A 24,631-nucleotide genomic window follows, 5' to 3' on the forward strand; every position below is an offset into this window, starting at 1 on the left:
CCAGAGGTCTGAAATCCAGGTGTCAGCATGGCCACACTCCCTCTGAAGGCTATAGGAAAGAGTCCTTCCTTATCTCTTCCAGCTCTGCTCACTCCAGTCATTTGTTGGTTTACGGCGACGTCATTCCAGCCTCTACCTCTGACTCGTCCTGGCCTTCTCTCTGCGTCTCTGTCTTTTCTGTCTCTATAAGGACACTTCATTCGATTTAGAGCCCACCCTGATCCAGTACAATCTCATCTCAATCCTTACCTTAATTACATCTACCAAGCAAGACTCTATTTCCAGTGAGTTTGGGGGACGTGCTATTCAACCCACTGTAAGTGGCAAGGCCCAGACCCAGAGAGGAAAGCTAAAGCTAGAGCAATGGCTGAACCCACTGGACACAGGGGGTTCTTCTTCGGGAGCCAGCTGTCACACGTGAGTCAAACCTCAGCCGCTGTAACCACACGTGAGTCAAACCCAATATTTCAGCCACTGTAACCACTCAGGCTTTGGCAGTCAGTGGTCACACTAGAATCTCTCCATAGGTGACATTACACCACCCCTTCCGTCTCACCTACAGGCTGTTGGTAAAGTCCTTCTGTCCAAGCACACACTGTAAATAAAGCCGTTTCCGTTTGGGGACTGGCGGTACAGTAAAGGGAAAGAATTAAACAAAGCAAGGCAAAATCTTCATCATCCACAAAACAATACGCAAAAACCAGGGCATTCCTCCGAACCGTCGATAAATAATCCAGACCACAAAAATAACAGATTAGACAGCTTGTGTAATGGTAGCATGTGAAAGACTGTGGAACTTTCTAAAATTAATTTTCTTCATTTTGGTTTATTAAAATTGCACTCATCTATCTCCCCTGTTAAATATTTTATTTTTTCATATTAATGGCTGCAATTTCAGCTTGTGCCTGTTTCTGTCATTAACACTGTACAAACTTAATATCATTAGTAGTTTTTCCCTTAATTATGTGACTAGAGAAGAAAAACATCAAAGTTTCCGTGAAATTGGAATAGTATATCTAAATTGCCTCATGTTTATTTTAACATTAACAGTAAATGAAGCTAATGGGCTTTTATATTATTAAAAGCACTCATTTGTGTCCTGCCTGTTCTAATATATAACAAAGCTTTAAAAGATGTTAAATAATTAGTTATTTAATAGGGATGGGTGGAATAGATCAAACAAAAGGAAAAGTTGAGGGTAACCAATGCACATGGTTGAGGGGTCTGTCCCTTTTAGGGCTTTCAAAAGGGATTCCCTCTCCTCAGGATCCCTGCCCCACTGTTAAGGGAGAGCTCTAATTTACAACTACCCTGGAGAGTTAAAGCAACAAAATCTATTGCCGCAGCCCTGCAGAGGACACACATGTGGGGGGGGGGCAATAATGTTTGCAATTATTTCTGGACAATCTCCATTCATAATTCAATACCTGCACAAGGCCCATGTGAGGCTGGGGCTCAGAGGTCCTCTGTGGGAGGGAGGCTGCGGGGCTGCTGCTGGCCTGCCTTCTCCCTTACAGTTTCCTCGCCTCATAGCAGGATATCCCTGGCTTCAGGGGATGCTGGTGCATGTAGGTATTCATCTGCCTTCTGAGCTTAGTGAGACCTAGGGAGGGGCTCTAGCCTGTGGGTCTGAAAGAGGTACCAGGCTGTCACCACTCTCCTGCTCAAAAACCTGCAATGGCTCCCTTGGCCTGCTCTGTCAAGGCCAACCTCCTTCTTGGCACTTGAGGCCCTTACCTCTCTGACCCTAGCTCCCACTGTTCCCAGCATTTGCACTCTGTTCCATCAGCTGGTTCCCTCACTGGACCCAGTACACGCCAAGCTGTCCTGTCTCCTTGCCTCTGCTCATGCTGTTGCCCTTACCTGAAACCACATTCACCCTTTCTTTTGCCTATTCATATTCTAGTCCTTCTTTATAGTTCCAATTCCAGATCCTCCATCAGGCCTCTCCGGGTCCCCCTGGCTCCCGAATTCCCATAGAGCAATGGTCCTCAGACGAGTGTGCTCAGAATCGTGGAGAGGGCTTGTTACAGCACAGATCACTGGGCGCCACCCTTAGCATGCTGGGTTTCCTCGGTGGTCCCCTAGGTCTCAGTGTCTAATGAGTTCCCAGGTGATGCTGACAGATGCTGCCGGTCCGGGGACCACACTTGGAAAAGTACTAGAGCATATACTGCCCATCCAGTCCATGAGGCACTGTACTTGTACTAGCTTGAAAGGTTCTCTGATAGTGGCGCATGGCCACTGTCTCCTTACATAGGCAGCAAGTTCCCAGAGGGAAGAGGCACCGGCATGTTTCACTATATCCCCCGAAACGCCCCGAGCTCAAGGATGGGTTCATGGTGGATGGAGACAAGGACTCCTGATGAACCGACTGACCAGTTGCCACGGACTTTCATTCCATCCTTAGAGAAATCTCCATCTTACAGGTGAGGAAGCTGAGGCTTTGAGAAATGAAGTGGATGAAGGTCACACAGATATTAAGTGACGAATCTGAACCCGGGTTCCTCGCCAGAGCTCTGGCCAATACGTCTTAGTTGAACGATTTCAGACACGCGGTCTTGGAGGACAAGGAGACCAGATGCTTTTGTCACTGCTGTGGTAAGGAGCTTGGGCTTCCAAAACAATTATACCTGGTAAGGGGGGAGTAGGTGGGTGTGGAATTGAGATAACCACCCCCTCCGTGGATTTAGTGATCCTTTAGTCTGGGGAAGGTATGCATGGTAAATAAGCCGCCCTCCAGTCACTTGCTGCACTGTCACCCTGATGTTAGGGGCAGTCTCAGAATCCTTAACTGATTGGCGTTTCTTTGGCTAGGCGATACGTATTTGCCATTCACAACGCAGCCCAGCTTCTCTGCTGCACAGTCGAGAAAACAGAGGAAGACGTTTCCAGAGAGGAAATGCAGCCATGGTCAACAGCAAATTAGTGATGTGTAATTCGTTATCTCTTGTGTGTAACAAATCATCCCCAAACTCAGCAACTTAAAAAAAAACCCAAACATTTATTGACTCATAGTCTCTGTGTGACACAAGTTTGGGCGCAGCCTATCTGGGTGGTTGTGGCCCAGGGTCTCTTGTGAGGTCACAGTCAGGATGTTAGTGGGAGCAGCTTGTCATCCAAGCATTGACTAGGGCGGGAGGATCTGCTGCCCAGGAAGCTCTTTCACTGAGCTGTTGGCTAACAGTCTAAGTTCCTCATCACGTGATGCTCTCACAACATGGCTTCCCCCCAGAGCAAGCAATCGAAGAGAAAACAATGAAGAATTTACAGCACCTTTTATGGCCTGGTCTCTGAAATCACCCATCATCACTTCCACATTATTCTATTTGTAGGAAACAAGCTACTAAGTCCAGTCCACATTCAAGGGGAGGAGAATTAGGTTCCATCTCTTGAAAGGAGGAATATCAAAGAATTTATGGACACTACATGTTGGAAAAGGATCTAGAACTCCAGAGTGTCCAATTTTTTTTCCAGTTGTTAAATAAGTTGTGCAAAAACACATTAACTTTATATATATAGTGTAAAGCATAATTATGAAATGAGCCCCTGAGCAGTCACCACCCTGACCACTAGACTTAGACCTTCAGTGGCACCCCAGAACTCCTGTGTGCCCCCCCCCCTTGGGATCACAACTGCTTTCCTCCCAAGATGTAATCACTATTCTGACTTTGGTGATTTTTATTTTCTTGCCTTTCTTTATAATTTTACTACCAATTGTGGGGTCACTAAACAATGCAGTTTAGTTGTTTCTCCTGCTTTTGTTTTTTTGAACTTAATGTCAGTGGAATCGTACTGTCATGATGCTTTGGTGTCTTGCTTCTTTCACTCATCACTACGTGTGAGTTTCACCCATGTTTTTGCACGTAACTGCATTTTGTCCTTTTTGTTGTACAAAAGCCTTCTTATCTTTAATGATTCTTTTTGCCTTAGACACTATGCTGTTTGATATGGATACAGCTCTATCAGCTTTTTTTCGATATTTGCATGAGAGGTTTTCTTCCATCCATTTGGATGGATCTTTGTACTTTAGATGTTTTCCCACATTATTTTGTGCTTTCTATTTGCTCCACCTTACTGTGTTCCTTTTACTCTCCTTTCTTGTATTTTTGTATTAATGGAATATTTTTGGACCATTCAGAATTGCCCCTCCAATTAGTTCAATGGGTGTGTTCTCTGTTTTTATTCTTTTAAAAGTTCACCCGGAAATTACAACAACCTGTACTCAAAAACTATCATTTACTAGTGCATTACATTAACCAGTGCATCCTCCAGGACTGTACAAGGATATTAAAATACTTTAAAATCCATTCAATCCCTGACCTAGATGTTGGTGTTTTCATTTTTTAAATGTTATCTTTTTTAAAATCTCAAATAACACTATTGTTACAGCTTAAAGCAGTTAGTACTTATTTTGTCTACCTATATACTTCCCAGCTTCTATGCTCGTCATCTGTCTATACACTTGGTTCCTCATTCTGGAATAACTTTCCTTCTCCCTTTCGTACAACCTTTGGCATTGCCTTTGGTGAAGGCTCTGCGAATGGCAAATTTTTTCTTCTTATTTTTGTATATGAATAGCCTTAATTTTATTTTATTCTTGAAAGACATTTTTACTCACTACAGAATTCTAAGTTGGTGGTTACTTTTAATCGACAATATGCTAAAATATTCTACTATCTTCTGGCTCCCACAGCTGCTGCTGAAAGTCAGCTGCTAATCTACATTTTTCTTTTGAGTAGATTGTAACCTGTTTTCCTCCTTCTACAGAAGCTTTAAAAATCTTGGGGCGCCTGGGTGGCGCAGTCGGTTAAGCGTCCGACTTCAGCCAGGTCACGATCTCGCAGTCCGTGAGTTCGAGCCCCGCGTCAGGCTCTGGGCTGATGGCTCGGAGCCTGGAGCCTGTTTCCGATTCTGTGTCTCCCTCTCTCTCTGCCCCTCCCCCGTTCATGCTCTGTCTCTCTCTGTCCCCAAAATAAATAAAAAACATTGAAAAAAAAATTAAAAAAAAAAAATCTTTCCTTTGTTCTTGGTGTTCCCAAGCTCCACTCTGAGGAATCTACGTGTGAATTTTATTTATTTAAACTTTATGGGTTTCATTAAGTGTCTCAAAATGATGGATCAAAATCTTTCTTCAGGTCTGGAAATTTTTAGCCATTATTTCCTAAATGATTGCCTCTGTCTCATTCTCTTAAGCTTCTCCTTCTGGAACTCTGATTTGATGTATATTAGATCTTATCATTTTATCTCCCATATTTCTTAACTTCTCTTTGATAGTCTCCATCTCCTTTTTCTCTTTGCTGCATTCATCCAGTTCATGGATTCTCTCTTCAGCTATGTCTAATCTGCTATTATACAGATTCATAGAGTGTTCAATTATGTTTTTCATTTCTAAATGTGATATTTCCTTCTTTTTACAATGTCAAGTCTCTATATGTTTTTTTTTGTTGTTTTAACATTTTCCTGTTCCCTGCAGATATTATCATCCTTATCTTTTTACCCTTCTAAATAGTTGTTTTATATTTTGTATCTGATAAGTCCAATATCTGAAATCTTGCAGATCTGCTTCTGCTGTTTCTTCGGGTTCTCATTCCCGGTGCCTTGCTTCCTTCGGTACTTGGTTATTTTTTATCTGAGTTGTTCATTTTCCTTGGGAAATTGTCTTTGGTAATTCTTTGGAAACTGGGATGAAAAGATCTGTGTTTACTTCTTCCAGGTACCTTAAAGTCTTGCCAGTCCAAGACTACATAGGTTCACGGCTACAGTTATTTTGACTATTCAGGTGATATAGATTTGGGCTACAAATCCATTTTTCATGGGTGGCTCTTTTTACTCTCTATCCTGCTCAGAACCAAGGCAATTTTTCTCACAGTCCCTGGGTGTGGGAGAGATTGGGCAATTTTTCTTTTGGTGCACACATACACTGAGGGTTTCCCTTTGGAGTTCCACCTTTATGAGGGAGAACATCCTATTAGACTCCCCATCTTTGCTGATGGGTTTTATATTCTCTCCCCTGAACCCTTGGCAATATCAAAACTGAAGCTCAAGTTTGCTGGTTGGGCAAATGCCCTAAGGCACAAGTAGCTGCAGCATTCTCAGAGCCCCTGCTGTCAATGAGGTTTTGGCCTTGTAGCTTTTTACTCTCTTGTCAGCTCTTTAATGCTTGTAAGAAGATATCTTTCATTGTATTCAGCATTTATAGTTGTTTCTACCCTGAGGGTTAGTCTAAATGACCCAAACTGTCATATTGCTAGAAACAGAGGATGTTCTGTGCTTTCTCCCCAACACTAGATTAGCATGTTTTCTCAATTTGAGAAATGAAAGCAGGAAGCAGGATGGCCCAATCCAGTGGGTAGTGGCAGTGATGGATGGTGGCTGTTGGGCAAAAGGTCCTGCTGAGGACGGTGGGGGTTCCTAGCCCACTAACTGTGAGCCCTGCTCATGCGCCTGAGTAATTGGTATGTGTTCTCCAGGAAGGATGGTCCTGATTCTCCTAACCTCCCACTGTTTTGTCAGTCCTTGGAGGCTTTTAAGCAGGAGGATGACACAGTCAGATGTCACACCAGGATAAAGGTCGTGGCTGCTGTGTGGAGTTGGAGACAGTGCAAATTTAGATGGAACAGTCCAAAGGCTGTTGAAGTGGACAGGGTGAGAGATGATGGCAGCTGGGACTGGGGTCAGGGAGGGGGAAAGGAGTGGAAAATTGATTGATATCAGGAGGTGCCATCAACAAGCAACATGCTGTTGGCACGGTTGTTCCAAATCCATGGCCTTGACACCGTGAAGATTATGGGTTTTAAGACCTGTGGTTCTTCTTAAGTCTCAATTGACACGAATGGCCAGAAGGCAACTTGATTCCAAAGAACCAGTCCTGTGACCACACTGAGTTAACTGAGGGATACAATGCCCCTTCCTAAAATGGACACGTCAGATTGACAACCACAAAAACAGTGGGAAGCTGACGCATCCACCCACCCCCAGGTATGCACAGGGCCCTTCTTCATTATGATTCCCTTGCACCCATTCATCTTGCTGTCTGTCATAAATGGCCACTCCCAGGTAAAAAGAGTTACAAAGAGGACAAGAAAATAAAGAATGGAGAAATAATAAAAAGTAGGATAAGAGGGGCGCCTGGGTGGCTCAGTCAATTGTGCATCTGACTTCGGTTCAGGTCATGATCTCACAGTTCATGAGTTCGAGCCCCGCAACGGGCTCTGCACTATCAGCACAGATGCTCTGTTCCTCTGTTCAGATCCTCTGTTCCCCTCTCTCTCTGCCCCTCCCCCCCCCCCTCTCTCTCTCTCTCTCTCAAAAACGAATAAATGTTTTTTTAAAAATAAAGGTAGGATAAGAGAATTATAAAAGGTCAAAATTAAAATGAGAATAAGATGATAGAAATTTTTAAAAACAAATATTAAAAGGAACTCAAGAGTTGAAAATAGGGAGTTTATGAATAACAAAACCAATGGGATTTAAAAAAATAAGATATTAGAATCTTGGAGATACAAAGCTGTATAAGTGAGAGGGACTCGCTTGGAGCAGCCAGAAGAGTGGCTCCAGTTCTAAACGTCAAAGTGACAGTAAATTAATTATTTAAGTGCAAAAAATGGGAGAATTGGTAAAGGGAGTCCAAATAGTAATGTGGGATTAGAAAAAATGAGGTAGATGGTAAGACCCTAAAATGAGAGGAAGAGAAAAGATGATTTAAAGGTAAAATGAAGTTCAAAAGGCACATGCATGCCGTCTTTGAAGCAGCATTATCCACAGCAGCCAGGATATGGAAGCAACCCAAGTGTCCACTGACTGATGAATGGATAAAGAAGATGTGGTGAATAAACACACTGGAATACTACTCAGCCATCAAAAAAGAATGAAATGTTGCCATTTGCCATGACATGGATGGAGCTAGGGTGTATTATGCTAAGTGAAATAAGCCAGACAAAGATGAACAGCAGATGATCTCAATCAAATGTAGAACTTAAGAAACAAAACAAACAAAACAAGAGACCAAAAATACAACAGACCCAAATACGGAGAACAGACAGAAGGCTACCAAAGGGGAGGAGGGGGCGGTGGGTGAAGCAGGTGAAGGGGATTAAGAGGACACTTATCAGGATGAGCACTGGGTGATGTATGGAAGTGTTAAGTCACTATATTGTACACCTGAAACGAACATAACACTGTATGTTAATTACACTTTGTTTTTTAAAAAAGATGAAAAGAGGGAACAAAAAGGAAAAATCCAGTGAATGCCAGGTCTAAGAGCTCCTGGGGAGAATGAGTGGGCCTCGTCCAGAAGGCTTCTATTCTCTCTGCCTCTCAACCCCTCCTGCAACAAAGAGGGTGCATGTAGTTGGGGGGTTCCTATGAGAAGCAGGGGGAGCCCCAGTCTGAGAGCAGAGAGAGCTGGGTCCCAGTGGGGTCTGACTTCATCCCTGCAAGGCTTGAGCCAGCCCCTTCCCGGCCAGACCTCAGTTTCCCCAGCTATAAAGAGAGAAAAGCCCAGTTGACATGCGTGGGGTTCCTTCTGTTCCGGTGTTCTGGGAGGGGAATGGGTGCCAGCAGCAAGCAGGAGACAGGATCTTTGTTTTGTGGCTTCTTAGGGGAAGCACTAAATTTGGAGTCTGAAGTCGTGGTCCCAGAGCAGCATTTCTTCAGCTTTTCCCCGTCTGTCTCCCTGGGCACTCAGCTCCTTAAACACAGGCCCTTGTCTTATGCAGCTCTTTATCCCAGGCTCCCACCCCCACCCCCAGTACAGACCTTGCTAAGACCCTACTCACTGCATGTACGAGGAAGAAGATAATAAAAGTGATAATTCTACCTCCTACCGGTGCTTACTAGATGCCCTCACTTCATCTGAATGGGTTCATTTAATCTTCCTAACAGCCCTATAAGGTAAGTAGAATTCGTACCCCATTTTACAGATGGGTAGACTAAGGCTGAGAGCACTGAAATAACTTGCCCAAGATCACCCAGCTAGGAAGGAGCCAACCTGGGGTTTAGATGCAGGGATGGTGGCTCCAAAGTGGTGAGATTCATCGTTCTGCTATGTGGTGAGTGGGAGGGAGCAACTGTGGGCCCCACAGCCCAAATGGTACAGGTATGATTTAGAGAGGAGGTTTTCTTGTGTCCTGCAGAAGGAGGCAGCCATAGTTTGGCCAGGGCATGGATGAGGTGACCTTACCGTATTGTTGGCATCGGGACCCAGCTCTTCAAAGTGCTGGCTCATCCATCCGCTAGGGTCTCCTCTTTGTTGCTCCTGGAGCACATGGAATCTTCTACAACAGAACAGAGCAGCCACTTCAGTATAAAGCCCAAGGAAGAAATAGCCAAGGGACTGGTGTCCCTGGCAAGGGGAGATGGCCATTTCCCTATGGGGAAGGAGCTTTGGGCCTGGAGACTGGAGAGCCTCCTGAGGGGCCTTGCCCCCTTCCAGTCCATTCTTCTCACCTTCTTCCTTCCCAGGGTCTCCCCACAGCTCCTAGCCCTTCACTAGGTACTCAGGATGCTTAGGAACTTGCGTCCACGCCCCTCTCCCACTCCAGCCTCTTGCTGGGCCTCCCACCAGACCCAAGCGCTGTCAGGATCCTTAGGACCCCCTCATTGGGATGGTTAAGATCCCACAGCTCGGTCTCAAGTCCTGGGCCAGCAGAGTTGACAGGCAGACCAAGTTCTGTCTGTGTTTAAGGCAAACTTCCGGAGAAGGCTGCTGGTTCTGCCTTGTAAGTGTCTCCTCATTAACCAATGAGGACACTTCGGCCTCCCTACCAGGATGTGGACCTGATTCCACCTCCACACAGACTCCTACTGATGAGAATCAGTTCAGTTCCACGGCTCCCATGAACTTTCCCCTCTGCCTCCTCTGAATGGTTCCAACTTCCTCCTTCTGGGCTCCCCCGGTGGTCACCTGCAGGGTGTCCCTACTGGAGTCCCCGAGAGAGCCCTTCCCCTCCCACTGAAAGTCTTTCTAGTCCTGTCAGCTATAACCTGTGACCTGGTAGAGGCCTGTCAGACCAAACTGGCCCTGCCTTTGGGAGACACAAGGAGGGCCTGTCCCCAAGGAGGGAGGATGGGTACGGAGAGAAGCCAGAGAGAATTCTGGCATGGAGCCTGGTGGACTATGGAAGCCCAGCATGGGAACTGGTGCTTGGCCGCACCACTCATTCATTCACTCAACAGTTCCCGGGGTGGGGGGCTGCTCCATGCCAGGCACTGGGTGACACTGGGAAAGAACCAGGCAGATGTGGTAATTCCCCAGAGGAGCATATGGTGTAGCAATGGTCGAGACACAACCATCACAAGGTGCAAGGTCAGAGCTGCGGCCAAGCCACTCCTCCCTCCTGAGCCTCAGCTCCTCGTTTCTAGAATGGACACACCACTACCCACCTCCTGGGCAGGTGGGCTGGTCGAATGAGTACACACAGAAAGCCTCCCACATAGTGACAAGTGCACGTGGCATTTTCCAAACCAAAGGTTGAGTCTCAAGTACAGGTTGCAAAAGCATTAAGTGAGTCATGAACAGTTTCTTTTACGAAAGAAACGGAATAATAAAAACATTATATGCATCATACGTAATGTAAAAACATTACATTTGTGAAACTTCTACTTTAGTTATAAGGTTGTGTGTTTGTATACACTGGGTCATATGGGAAAATGCATTATTTTTCAAAGAAGTTTGAAGGCCACTGGTGGTTCAGAGCAGGGTGCTGGGTGACTCGGGCCTAGTTCAAATCCCAGCTTCACCACTGATTACACTGCGTGATACAGACACCTCCCTTCACCTCTGAGCCTCACGGGGGACAGCACATGCGAACAAGTTGCTCAGAACAGCACCCGGGACATCACAGGGCCTCAAAACATCACTACCTGGTCTTTGTGTATCGTTTGTGTACAGCCGGACCTCGGGTAAGGGCTAACCATCTCGGATTTAAAACAAGTAAAAAGGAAAATAGCATTTATGTTGCTGGGGTTTCCTCGGTCAACAAGTTACCTTTTCAGGCATCGGTGCACCAGGCACCAGCCTCACGGCAGCTCTGTGAGGTGAATTCTAGCATTATTCCCATTTCACAGCTACCGGAACGGAGGAGTAGAAGTTCAGACCGAATGTGGCTCTGGCCGGCTGACCAACCAAACGCACACTCCTGCCCAGCACCAGAGGCACTGCGGGCCCTGATTCCTGCCTCCTCCAACCCCGAGGCCCCTAGTGGCTCCAGTTTTGAGGCTCCTGGACCAGCCCTCTCTGCTGGTCCGCTGGAGCCCCGACTCAGGAGATGACCCCTCCCCCGGAAGTCATGAGCCAGCGCAGAGGCCCGAGGGCGGGCCCAAAGTGCCAGTGTCGCCGAAGCAGGGAACACAGGCAGCATCCCAGCACGATGTCAGCCGCTGGCTCTCACCACATCGATCATCCAGTCCTTAAGACATATTAAAATGGATTTAAAAAGACATTTTGCATTTTCTCTCCTTAACACCCACATTATTGCCACACATCGGCTTTTGTTTTAATTAAAATCGGTTTTGAAATCCTCCATGAAACTTCAGTGGGATTGTTAAAGGCGGCAATTTCCTTATCGGCAGTGCGTCCCCACAACATACTGTAATAGTTATTTTGCAACAAAGCACAAGTCTTATTAATTTAGCTCAATCAAATCAGCACCACGTTAATTTATGGGGCTGTAAAAATCTGGCAGTGCTGCTCTAGATCAAGGAACTTAGGGCAGGCAAGACACCAAGTGGGATGTTTATTTTGTACAATGGTCCCTAACTGCATTTCTGTGATTTAAAAGCTTTCCGAGGCGTGCGATGATAATATTACATGCATATAGAATTGTGTGTTTGCTATGCCTCATTACTCCCCACAGAGACCCAAAATCATTTGGTATTCAACTCCTACCTAAAATATTTCCTTTTACATACAAATATTTTTTCTGCTTTAAATGGCTTCTCTATGTTAAATTTTTTTTTTTTTCCCCAGGGCTGTGAAGCAAGATCATTTCCTACGTGGGATTCTATTTTGGTCTAGTATTGATCTTTAGTGGTGGTTACTAAGTGGGTATTAGGCTTTCCCCCCTTTTTTCATCCAGCCAATCCCTCCAAGGTGGTTTCGGAGGGGTTAACTTTGCATTTTCTGCCCTTTTCTCCCCCCTCCCTTCCATATTCCCGCTTTGGGGGTTACTTTTACTAATGTCTTCTTTGGTGACTAGGAATGCCTCTCTCTCTCACTCATGTCTTAACAACAAAGCTTCACAATAATAATTACAATGATTTACCGGGAGATGCAGCTTAGCAGCCAGCAGAGAATTTGAAAGGCATGGCGGGGAGGGAGACTGCAGCAGATGTGAGGTGGAAATCAGGAGATGGAGGTTCAGAGAGAGCAAGTGACTTGCCCGATGTTACACAGCAAGTTAGGAAGTGCACTGGGCTCTGGGACTCAACCTAATTTTTCCATCAGTTGAATGAGGACCACAAGAATTGGAGGGAGGGGGGCGCCTGGGTGGGTCAGCCGCTTAGGTCCGACTTGGGCTCAGGTCATGATCTCACGGCTCATGGGCTCGAGCTCTGAGTCAGGCTGTGTGCTGACAGCTCGGAGTCTGGAGCCTGCCTCAGATCTGCGTCTCCCTCCCTCTCTGCCCCTCCCCGACTCATTCTCTCTCTCTCTCAAAAATAAACTGGGGAAAAAAAAAAAGAATCGGAGGGAGGTTACTCACGTGACACAGGGCTTGGCGCAGAGTGGGTGCTCTGGGCGTAAACACGCGGCCCGTCCTCAGCAAGGCCCGGCCCGGTTTTTCAAGCACCTGGCTCTGAATTGCAGCGATGGACTCTGCAGGTGTCAGGAAGAGCAACCGACAGCTTCAAACACTTGCACCTGCCGCACTCGGTGTACGAGATGCTTCCTTCTTGCATCTACTCCAGGACAGCACAGTCTTGCTCTGGGGATACGGACCCGGCACTGAAATATGATGCAAGCATTAACTAGCGTCTCAAGACAGGCATGCACGAAACCCCATTTAGGGGATGAGAAAACTGAGACTAGCAGAGAGTTTTGAGGGTTGCCCTGGGGTCAGACAATCAGTGGCAGAGGGAGATTCCAACCCACGGCTATGGCCAAGGTCAGGGCCCTTTCCAGCACACTGGCTGTGTCTGGCACACTGGCCAGTCTGCAGGGGCCCAGGGAGATGGGGGCTAAGGTTTGGGCAGGCAGTTCCTGCTGGTGGCATAAGCATCCGCTGATGTGACAGCATTTGAGAAGCCCCAGAAGGCACTCCTTGCTCCCTTCCTGGCTGTGGCTGAGCCTTAGAAAGAATGGTCCCTGGGTTAAATCTTGCCTTTTCCCCCACACATGTGTGTATTTGCTTTAATTATATAACCTGCACCGTCCAGTCCCATTCCTTCTGTGTCCTATTATCGAGAATGAGTTTCTAGTTAGCCTAGAAACAGGAGAGCTCCCAGTGCCTGGGAGGGGCCTCTGGGTTTAGGGGTGGAGATTCTGATGTGTGACTCCCAGATGCCATCACACCTTTAGGGACAATGATGTGGGACTCGCTACCTCCAAGGCCATTAACATCCACATCATTGTTGGACAAAGCCCTCGTTTGAAATTCACCCTTCCTGGGTGCACCTGCAAGCAACATCTTCAGGAAAGCATTATGACTTCATTTTGAGTGTTCAGGCATCCTCTCTGACCTACCAGTGCCAGGAGGCTCCAGAGCCACCTGGAGATGGAGGTGTCTCAGCCACATAAGTTAGCGGAGGCGGAGACAGCGGTCTCTGGGGCTGGGAGTGTAGAGAGGCAGAAGTGAGGTTCCCGGAGATGAGAAGATGGAAGGGGTGTTCAGGCCTAGGCCAGATGTGGAGTTCATGGCCTCGATGCCTCTAGTGAGGAAGGGGGCCGGAAGAGTCACAGCCAGGAAGCTCAGTTCTAGGCAAATGCGAACCCTTTGGCTAAGTTCCAGAAAAGGACCACGGAGATGCGAAGGTGAGGTGTGAGTCTTAAGTCTGCTGGGTGAAGTCTCAGAAGAGGCTTCACCCCAGGGTAGTGACGTCAGAACCAAAAGCTTCACCCTGGACTTCATTCAACAAGTACTCTGGAAAACGTGCTGTGTGCCCAGCACTGGGGCGCGCTCGGGAAAGGAGAGGAAAGCACTCCCCACGCAGTCCCTGTCCTCCCGGAGCAGGCTCTGGGCCGCCTGGTGTCCTGGTGAGAATCCGTCCTCATATCCCGAGGCATTTGCTTTCTCCCTGCTTAGGGAGCTGGGCCCAGGAGGAAATGAAAATGCTTGTGGAGGAGGCTGCTCTTTGTGGACATCCCAGCTCCGCCTCTGCAAACAAATGTCAAGCCTGTGCAAGGCCAGGCCCCATGGTTGAACCAATCTGAGGGTGGCAGTTGCCACAGAAAAGAGGCAGCGATTTGGTTGCTTTCAAAATGGCTTCTCTCAGACAAGGCCACAGCTAGGTCACAGAGCGCCTTTGTGTGAACTTGAAGAAGGAGCCGTCTTAGGGAAGACACAGCCCCACAGGACCTCAGATAGGCGCAGGGATCCCAGGATGGACCTCAGCTTTTATAGCGCCCTAGGCTGGGCACACTTGTGCAGTGAACAACCTGGACAACTGTAGTTGGTGGCTTTGCCCCAGAGCCCAACTGCATGGTCAAAGCCGCCAGGCCCTGACGATGCAGGCCAAGGCTTCCCCTACACCTATGGATCACCCCAGATCTAAACCAAGACTCTCCCCCCAAAGATGAAGGAAGCTGTACCCTAACACCTCCTCCCCTTCTGACACAACCCGCTCGCTCAGGCACCGGTATCACACCCATGACCTCCTCCATCACTGCGTCTTTCCTTTCATGGAGGGACAGGTGGACGTGGCAGGGGGAGGGGGGAAGACCGCTGGAACCACTTTCCACAGCCAGTGCCAAGCCTTCCCCTCTCTCCGCGGTTCTTTAAGAAGGCTTTCTAAAGAAGAGGAACCTTCCGTGGTAGCAGATGGCGGATAAGTAGGAATGGTAAATAGTTTTAATTACTGCATAATGTAAGTGAGACAATAAAGGGGAGACAGTGGAAGCAAGCTGCTGCCGCCGAGGCCCTGAAACTGTTGTGGGGCCCAATTTGTCTGGCATGTGCTGTTCTCAGTCTTGGGAGGGCTTTAAAGAGAACGCCGAAAATATTAATTGCCCGCCTCACTGGCCCATCCATCTTCACAACCGAGTAACACGCTTTTTTAATTTCAGGGGAATCGTTTTCAAATGGGAATCATGCAAATGAGTATTTTAGCTATTCATTTGTTTTACTGCGAGCGCTTTGTGAGCAAATGGCCTACAGCTTGCAATGAATTAAAAGACACGGGCACTGGAGACCGATTTTTAATACAAAGTCTTGACTCGGAGACGACCCCGACCAGCAGCACAGAAAATGTTGGCATAGCAACTTTGGGCATTTTCATGCAAATTGGCTTCTATATAGATGATACGAATGCAATGTTTTCCTTCAACTAATCATCATAAAATTAGTTTCACTATATTTAAATGCCTCCACTTAATGCATTATATCCATATGCATGAAATTGCCTCCGCTAATGCAGTACATAAAATGCCAAAGATACAATGAATAGCCAAATTGCAAGCAGTTATGTTATCTCCCATAAAACGGCTCCCCTCCCCCCTTCTTTTTTGTGAGTGTGGGTGTTATTGAATGTGTGGGCGCCAAAGGCATCTATCACAAATTGCTATTAACACACACACACACACACATGCAAACACGCACACACACACACACACATGCACACACACCCCAAAGTCCTCTTCAGTTAAGTAACGTTAAGCTTGTAACCCAATCTAACAAAAGCCAAATGAAACTGGGCCTGGGCAGGCTGTGTTCACCTGGGCCGGCCGCCCTCTCCTCGCACAATCTACAGCCGCAGGAGACGGCAGAGCAGAGAGCACCGCCTGGCTTTGGGGTTAGCTCCAGTGGGGGTGGTTTCACGCCCCGCCCCTGTCACCCGGTGGATGGGGAGGTCCCAGAGAGATGTGTCCGAGCTAATCGGGGACCAAGAGGCCATCCGGGAATAATAAAAAATGGAGCCACTGTTGGTGAGAAACGGCCTCTGAAGACTGGCCACGGAAGCCTGGAGAGAGGAGGACTCTGGCAGAACATGATCAAAGTCAACAACTGAGGAAGGACAGGAGAGGAAGGAAGGCAGGGATATCCATGGAATCCCTAGGTTCTGGGTGCTGGGCTTGGAACCGTACGTCTTCCATGTCATGTCATCTTTACAGCAGGGAAAAGGTCAACATGATCATCGTTGGTCTTAAGGACTCTGGGATGAGTCTCAAAGAAATTGAGGAACATGTCCAAAGTCACATGAACAGTAGGCAGTGGAGGAAGGATTTAAACCCAGGTCTCTGGGAGTCCAAAACCTCACTTTCCTCTGTGCCAGTCTGCCCCCTGTAGATGGCATCAAGTAATGGGAGGAATCGGTTAAATTACTCTTTGCTCCAAGAGGAGCTGTCCTCTCTCCAAGCAAAGTAGGGGCGGCGAGGGTGGAAGGAGATAGTGGTTGAAGGGGACTTTTCTTCGATGTGTAAACCTGATTCTCCTTGGGTATCTGATGAGTCCTCAATACAGCTGCCAAATCCCCCCAGGGTCACACGATGTGTTTATTACGGGGACAGAGGGCTGTGCACCCCAACTTACTATCTGGGCCTCTGCCCTCCTCCAATCCCACCAAGGGAGTCCGGGCTCTTCTCTGCCCCAGCCTTGGTGGGTTTGAAATTTGGCTTCAATATACGGATGCCATTCATGTTCAGGGTGGGAGTTAGGAGACAGAGAAGCAAGAGGTGAAACTCGAAAAATACAAGCCCTTCTTTTCCACCCGGAGATGGTGTTCCATCTCCAGAAGGCTCCAGTTCTCATTCCCTGGGGGACTTTGTGTCTGGCTTAAGTAGGGGTGGCATTTCCTCACAAGAATGCGTGAGGTTGCTATGGAAACAGTATGGGTGGTTCCCCCCCAAAATTAAAGATAGAATTACCATATGATCCAGCACTTTCACTTCTGGGCGCCTCCCTAAAAGAAGCGAAAGCGGGGACTCAGATGTTTGCTCAGCCGTGTTCACGGCAGCATCACTCACAACAGACACAGTGTGGAAACAACCCAAAGGCCCACGAGGGGATGAAGGGGTAAGCAAAACGGCATATATACATACGAGGGAGTATTATTCAGTCTTACAAAGGGAGGACACAGGCGACAATAAGGATGAACCTTGAAGACATTATGCTACGTAAAGTCAATTGGTCACAAAAAGGTACACCCTGCACGATTCCACTTACGTGAGGTCCCTGACACAGCCACATTCATAGGGGAATCACACTGGTAGTTTCCAGGGGATGGAAGAAGGGAGGACAGGGGTGTTGGTATTTAACAGCTACTGAGTTTGAGTTTGGGACGATGAGAAGAGTTTTGGGGATGGATGGTGGTATATTTGCACCACAATGTGAATGTACCTCATGCTACTGAGCTGTACATGTAAAAATGGTGAAGGTAGTAAACTTATGTGCATTTTACCACAACTAATAATTAAAAAAAAAAAAAAAAGAATGCATGAGGTAGGAAAACATCTCTTCAAGACCCCATGCAGGCCACCGAATTCAGGAGCCAAACCGTCCGGGCAGCTTCATGAAGAGGTGAGAACAGTTCCTCCCGATTGCTCGGGACTGCTCACCTCTAGCGAAGCACCTACTTCTGCGTTCAATACGAGCCAGTTGAGTTAAATTAAGGGGTAAAGTGAGGGAGACACCTATGAGTGATACAATTAGCCAGGGTCTAAGCCACAGATCAGGAATCCCTCCAATCTCATTGAGTTGGTCCATTTTCATTTCCTTCTTGTCCTTCTCCCTTTTGTCTTCTATCTTGTGTGGACAACCCCCTCCACCCATCCCCAGCAAACAAATACTCCTCTTACATTTCTGTCCACTGGCCTATTTTGTTGTTGTCCCCCCCCTCCCCCAAAGTGTTTTTCTCACCACCTGGAATTGTTAATAGCTACTGTGGCTTTACAGACACTAAGTCAAATTGGCGTGCTTTCTTGCAAATTGAGTGATTTATGTGATGCACCCCCTTACCAATGCATATGCTGACCACCCGTCCTGTGATTCTCCTAATGACCACCAGGTGGCATGATTTGGAAAACCCAACCTATATCACTAATGGCAAATACCACCTCAGGTGGCTGTCCTCCTGTGAGACTTGGAGGCATGGTGTCTAGGTGGCGATTAACCAGGACTTGAAGGGGGGCACATCTGTATTAAAAAGCCAGACCTTTCAATGACTGCAAGTATAAGGGCTCTGATGATGCCCCATAGTTCCAGCTGCTTTTCATGTTCCCTCTCATATCTTAGCTCCCAGAAGAACCATTATTGGGTTATATGTCTTGGGTATGACCTGCCTCTAGGACAGGACTGCATGCTTCAGCCCTCGTAGTACTGGATGGACCACTCTCTCCCAGGGCCTAGCTCCTAAGGTCAGATGAAATGTCCCATGTCATTCTGTTTTGGCTATGTTTTCCAGTTTCAGCTTTTAAAGAGTTTTCTCCTGGAAAACGTCCTGTGGTGAGAACAGCTCCTTCCGATTGCTCGGGAAGGAACCACCTTCCCGAATGCAGCTTCCTGTGCTAGTTCCTTCCTGCACCTCCTCCTGCTGCCCGTGGGGGAAGCTGGGGCTCCTGCTACAGTGGAATCCTGCCATCCCTGACCTGTGTAAACCTGTTGTCTCCCTTCCTAGAACTTTCTTTTGTGAGTAATCGTATTCTCCTGGTTTATAAGCAGTCAGGGAACAAAGAAATGATGACGATTAAGAATTAGTGGGAATTCAGCAAGAAAAGGCATATGCTCAACTCACCTGGTTTCCCTCTGATGGGACGCTTTTAGACATAATGCATTTTGATTGCTAGGAAGCATTTCTTAAGTCTCTGTTGTCAGCCTTGTAGACAAAATGGAGGGAGGGGGCAAGATGAGAGTTTAGATATGCAGATTCACGGCTGGTTAGTCAACCCCACACAAACAGTAGGGGAAACTGATTGGAAGGCAGTCACTGGTGAAGTGTTGTAAGGCCTACCCTTATCTCTGTTCATTCCTACCTGTTACTGCCTTAAAGGGAGACTCTCGAAGCACATGTTCCTTGTTTCCAGGCATTGCAGAAACCGTTGCGTGGCAAAATTGGGGCTGGAAAAGTCCTTAATGGGCTACAAAAGAAAAAAATATATAATAGGCTGGATGCAAGCAGGTGAAGTTTAACAGACAAAGAAAAACGTGGTTTCCCATTTAAGTTCAAACCATCAATTGGCTGAGCATAGGATGGGGGACACTTAACAGCACGTTCTTGTTTAAAATCCCTGGAGTTTCAGCAATCCAAAAACTGATTCCTAACTAAAGATGGGGCCCAGCTGCTCAAAAGAACCAGTGCCAGCTGAGATGGTATGAACACAAGCGTGTGGCAAAAGGGGGTCGTGGTGCCCGAGCCGCTAAGCATGCCGGGCTGAGTGACCGAGTTGGTCAGGATAACGTAGTCATTCGATGATGCTTGAGCCGCAGAAACAGGAACAGATCTGTTCTCTGCTTAACGACTGTTGGAGGGGAGGGACCACATCCCGTTGTGTACGTTCCCAGTATCTCTTATGGCACCTGACAGAAGAGAAGGTGATGGTCCTGTTGGTCAAAAGAATGGATACATGAATGTTTGGAGGGGACGGGAGGCTTTCTTGGAAGACTGGAAAGGTTTTCCCAGTAGAGGGAACCAGGGACCAACTGTGATATCTGCAGTACTCTGAGCCTACCCACAACCCTACGTGTGGCAGCCCCACTCCTGGGATTCCAATTATAAGTGATTTGCATATCCTGCAGTGGAAGGAGACATCCACTGCTGGGTTCAAATTCGCACTGGGCTCCACACGGGGTGTGGAACCTACTTTAAAAAGGGGTGGGGGGAAGATGCTCCAACAAACCGTGTAGAATGGATCTTCCCTGAACGCATCTCATCACCCACTGGTTTCCCACTGATAATAAACACCCGTCTGTCCCCTAAACCCTGCTCTTCAGGTGCAGAGTCTCTCCTAGGGGGAAACCTCCCTGACATCCCCCAACCATGATTTTCCTTGTCTCTTCTGGTTCCAGCCCTGGCTGTTACAGAACTGGGCAATTCCAGGTCTCAAGGAAGGTTTTCCAGACCATCCCTCACGTGTGGCGATTCTCTGTATTATTTTGGCTCCGTGGCATTCTCAGTAACTACCAGATAAAGACAGCTCCTTGGCAGAAGCGGGTATTTATGGGGGCAGCCATGTTTACCTTCCAAAGAAGATTCAGGAGACAATGACACGCTGCCCCTTCCCATCACATTTGTCCAAGTATTTCCTTAAATGGTGAGGGGATTTGGTTCTTTAACTCTTTCAGGATGCATTAATGGCCATGTGAGAAAGATTCCTTTTGAGGCCACTGGAACCTCTTGCTGGTTTTCTCAGAAGTAGAAGTCCCTTAGCTGGGAGTCCCCAATCCCTGGGAGACCTTGGGGGAAATTGCTTTCCCTCTCTGTGCCTCATTTTCTCTAACTATAAAATGAAAGGATGTGGGTAGAGAAGCTCTGAGGTCCCTGCCAGGAACAATGGCACAATGATATATTTTAGTGTGGGCATACCCCCAATAACTGAGGCTGAAATATCAAAACAAGATCTGGGGTTAGTAAACAAAGCTTATTAAACGGAACCCTCAAACAATTATTCTTCCGATCTCAATCAAGAGACCCAAATAATCTGGCTTCTCAATTTGTGATTTCCTTGAATTCCTGCTGTTGATTAGTTCGGGTAGCCAGTTAATGGATTCTGGCACACCAAACCCATTCGTTTTGTTTTCTTAGAGGCAGGCTCCCATCTTGGAAATCAGAACCAGGAGGTAATGGCTTTTGATGTATTGTCAACAGGAGAGTCGGGAGTTCTCGCACAGCGTCGTCACCGCCTGGGATCCCACAAGAACAATGACATTGAGGCTGGGGATGAAGAAAGATGGGGAGGATGTCGCAGGCAGAGGGTGCCACTGGGCATCATGGGGCGTGGGCAGGGTAGATGTCTGGTGAGACAAGGCTGGAAGAGGCAGAGCCCATAGGCAAGCTGGTTAAGATCTGGGGTGTCCAGTGGTATCCATCACAGGAGAGCAGAGGGGTCAATAATAAGAATTCACAATTGGGTACTGAGGGCCCGAACCAGAGAGGAAGTGGAAATTCTAATTTCAAGGACCATGTTAACTTGCTGTCTTGGAGAGCTGGCAGATGCCCGAGGCAGGAGCAAAGGCTCAGGACCCAGTTGGCCCAGCATATGTCTATTCATTCAACAATATTTATTGAGGACCTACTATGTGCTAACTGCTGTTCTAGGCACTGTGGATACAGTCATAAAAGGCCAACAGAAGAGCCTTGCCCCTGTGGAACTAACTCCCGTGGAGGAGGCAAATAACAAATAATCACATCACATATTGTCAGGTAGAGATGGACAAGAACCATTACAAAGTAACATACAGAAAAGGCACGGAGAGTGATGGGAGCTGCTATTTAGTTAGGGAGGTCAGGGAAGGCTTCACGGAGGAGGTGACAGGGAGCAAAGACCTGCATGAAGCAGGGAGTGAGCCACGTGAATACCAAATACATTTCACCAAAAGCTGCTCTTAGTACCAGGGGTGACGGAGCTGCTAAGATAGCATTCAAGCTGTGAGTGCTGTAGAAAATACAGCTAATCATGGCTTGAGCAGAGAACATTAATTTAACTTACTGAATAAGAGATGCAGTAGGCAGCCCAGGGCTGGGACAGAGGGTTCAAGGGGCCTTGCGACCCAGGTTCCTCTCCTCTTTCTAGCCTGTGGCTTTTGTCCTCAAGGCCATGAAGCAGCTGCTCACTCCCAGGCACAGAGCATAAGTCAAGATGTGAAGGGGGAAGAGAATGGGCAAAAAGATCTAAAAGGATATCAGCTGATTCTGTCCCCATTAGCTCCAGCCAATGACTTCTGCTGTGTCCTCGTGGCCAGGACTGGGTCACATGGCCACCTCTGCACCAGTCACTGGGAGGGAGAGAGGGGCTGTGTGTGGGAGCCAGGCCCACCCATCAGCACCATCGACCCTGGGCCATCCTCTCAGGGCCTCCCTTCATGGAGGGCAACTCTCTGACGGGTTTCGCCCTGAGTCATCAGAAAATCCCAGCTCTCCTCTGATGAGTAACAGCCCTGTAGGGAATCAGGAAAACCCAGCTCCAGTTCAAGCTCTGCCACAAACTTGCTGTGTGACCTTGGGCCAGTTGCTTCTAGTCTCTGGGCCTTGCTGGAGCAATCACGAGACTGCTCTCTGCATTAACGGTCTAAGGTTCCAAGTGCCACCCTTGTCTCTGCCACCAAAATTCTACCACACAGAGCCCCTGAGAACTCAGCTGGGTCCTAGAGGGGCCCACAGAATGGCCATTTGACCAAAAGAGACACCAGCTTTTAGAGGCAACCCAGCTGGCAGGGCCAGGACAAGGATTAGGTAAGTGAGGCACCTGCCCATAGGAATGCGAGTGGGTGCCAAAAAGGTAGTAATTAAGATACAAAATATTGTAATGCAATATTTTTAAAAAAATTTAATGCTCATTAATTTTTGAGAGAGAGAGAGACAGAATGTGAGCAGGGGAGGGGTAGAGAGAGAGGGAGACACAGAATCCGAAGCTGGCTCCAGGCTCTGAGCTGTCAGCACAGAACCCGACGTGGGGCTCAAACTCACAAACTGTGAGATCGTGACCTGAGCCGAAGTCGGATGCTCAACCGACAGCCACCCAGGCATCCCTGTAATGCAATATTTTTTAAATCAAAGCTAATATAAAAAAAAAATCCATGTTGAACAAAATATCAAAATTTTTAATAAAGAAAATCAATATTACTGATTTTTCCTTTTACTTCCGACTCCCAGATGGTTCAGCATGGCATGACATCGTTACTGACCCTCTTTAATTTAAAATTTTGAAATTTTGCTTATCATCAACATTTTGCAGTAAGTTTGGTTTTTAAAATATATTCTGTTAAAATACTACTATTTGACCGCTGAGTATTTGGGGCCTTTATTTTGCACCCAGTGTAAATCCCTGACCGGCCTCCCCCTGCCCTGCCAGCTTTAAGGAGCCTTTGAGAGCCTATTGCTGGACAGTGGCCAATCTGTGCAGTCAGGCATTTGCCCTGTCTGGGGACTTCAGGGTCACACAGTGGACATGGGCAATTTTTAGCACTTTGCCACGAGGTGTTTGGATTAAAGGCCCTGGTATTTCTTTAATAAGAAAAACAGGCTGCAGCCATTAAAAATTTAGTCCTACAAATAGCTCCTAGTAGCTCCTCTCTGAGGTGCTGTATTTATTTAATCATAGTAAATTTGGGCCAAATCCTCTCCTGGGGTTTCCAGCACCTGCCTCTATACCCCTGAGGAGTCTGTCACTAGGACCGTGCCATTCGCACAAAATCCCTCTGCCTTTGGCTCCCCTGGCCCGCTGGCTCACAGGGAGATAAAACACCTTAGCCTCATTACTCAGATGGCTAATTGCGAACTGATTTAATTAAAGTATACAGATATTTCCCCAAGTTAGTTACATTTCATATCACTCCATTAGGAGTAATTGGCTAGAATGAGAAGCGGCAGAAAGGGAGGCTGGCCAGGTAGGTGGGGAGCAGGGAGCCCCCTTGGTCTGTGGAACGTGTGCTGCCTGACTGTGGGGGCGGTCTGAAGGCGTTCCCGAGGGTACAAGTTCACTGAGAGACGCGCCTCCGCTCAGAAGCCCACTGGGGACGTCCCTGGGTCATTTTAACCCCAAGCACTAGATTGCACACAGCCTGGGTCAGGAGCCGGGGTTTCAAGCCCATTCCGTACTTAGGAGTTCTGTGACGTGGAGCAGTCACCTCACTCACTTGACTCTTGGCTTCTTCCCCTATAAAATGAGAATAATAGTACTGCCTGCCTCAGACGGTTGGTACCAGAAAGCCTTTATTTTAGCATAGTCCCTGGCACATGGTTAATGCCTAATAAATAATAATACTATTATTTGGGGCTGGGAGTGTGGTTACGGAGTGAAGCAGTATGGACAGGAGAAGCATCTGCCTTGGAGTCAGAAACCTTGCGGTCTGGTCTCAGGTACGCCCCTAACTGTGCAATATTGGGCAAGTTGCTTCCTTTCCAGGGCCTCAGATTACTTTTCTGGCCAATTAAGGGAAGGAGGCAGAGACTGAGGTTTGCCCACGCTATATCCATTCTCCTCTTCTTCCTTACTAGCACAGCCCTGACTGGGGCAGCAATGCCCAGCTACGACATCCATAGTTCCCAACCTCCCTTATAGATAGGGCCGGCCCCATGAATTCTGGTCAACGAAGTGAAAGTCAAAGCTGTTCCCTTCTAGGGTGGGGTTCCCAAGAAGTCTCCTTTAAAAGGGGCTAACTCAGCTGTCAAGCACCCCTCCCACCCTCTCCTCCTTCCTTCTTTCTTCCACCTGGAATGTGATCCTGATGGTTGGAGCTCCAGTAGCTATCTTATGACCAAGAGGTAACCTTGAGGGTGGAAGCTACCTGCAGAGCCACTTGGCCAAGCAGAAAGATAGAAGATG

General features: G+C 47.5%; 2 long non-coding RNA genes across 5 annotated transcripts in view; one reads left to right on the top strand and one right to left on the bottom strand.

Moving 5' to 3' along the window:
* LOC111560807 overlaps positions 1-24,631 on the bottom strand; it is a 99,125-nt gene that overhangs the window by 38,789 nt on the left and 35,705 nt on the right. For 3 of the 4 annotated variants that reach the window (XR_006599074.1, XR_006599076.1, XR_006599075.1), the window contains 5 exons: positions 19,124-19,228; positions 18,886-18,966; positions 17,021-17,055; positions 12,705-12,946; positions 9,185-9,278 (listed from right to left, as the gene is read on the bottom strand). This is a non-coding gene — a long non-coding RNA (uncharacterized LOC111560807). The remainder of the gene's footprint in view (positions 1-9,184; positions 9,279-12,704; positions 12,947-17,020; positions 17,056-18,885; positions 18,967-19,123; positions 19,229-24,631) is intronic. The other variant, XR_002742887.2, reaches the window with a different exon arrangement.
* LOC109500620 lies at positions 2,156-3,011 on the top strand. Its single transcript, XR_002158283.3, has 2 exons — positions 2,156-2,601; positions 2,818-3,011. It is a non-coding gene; the product is annotated as an uncharacterized LOC109500620 (long non-coding RNA).

Source organism: Felis catus, chromosome B3, assembly GCF_018350175.1.
Source record: "Felis catus isolate Fca126 chromosome B3, F.catus_Fca126_mat1.0, whole genome shotgun sequence".
Lineage (NCBI taxonomy): Eukaryota > Metazoa > Chordata > Mammalia > Carnivora > Felidae > Felis > Felis catus.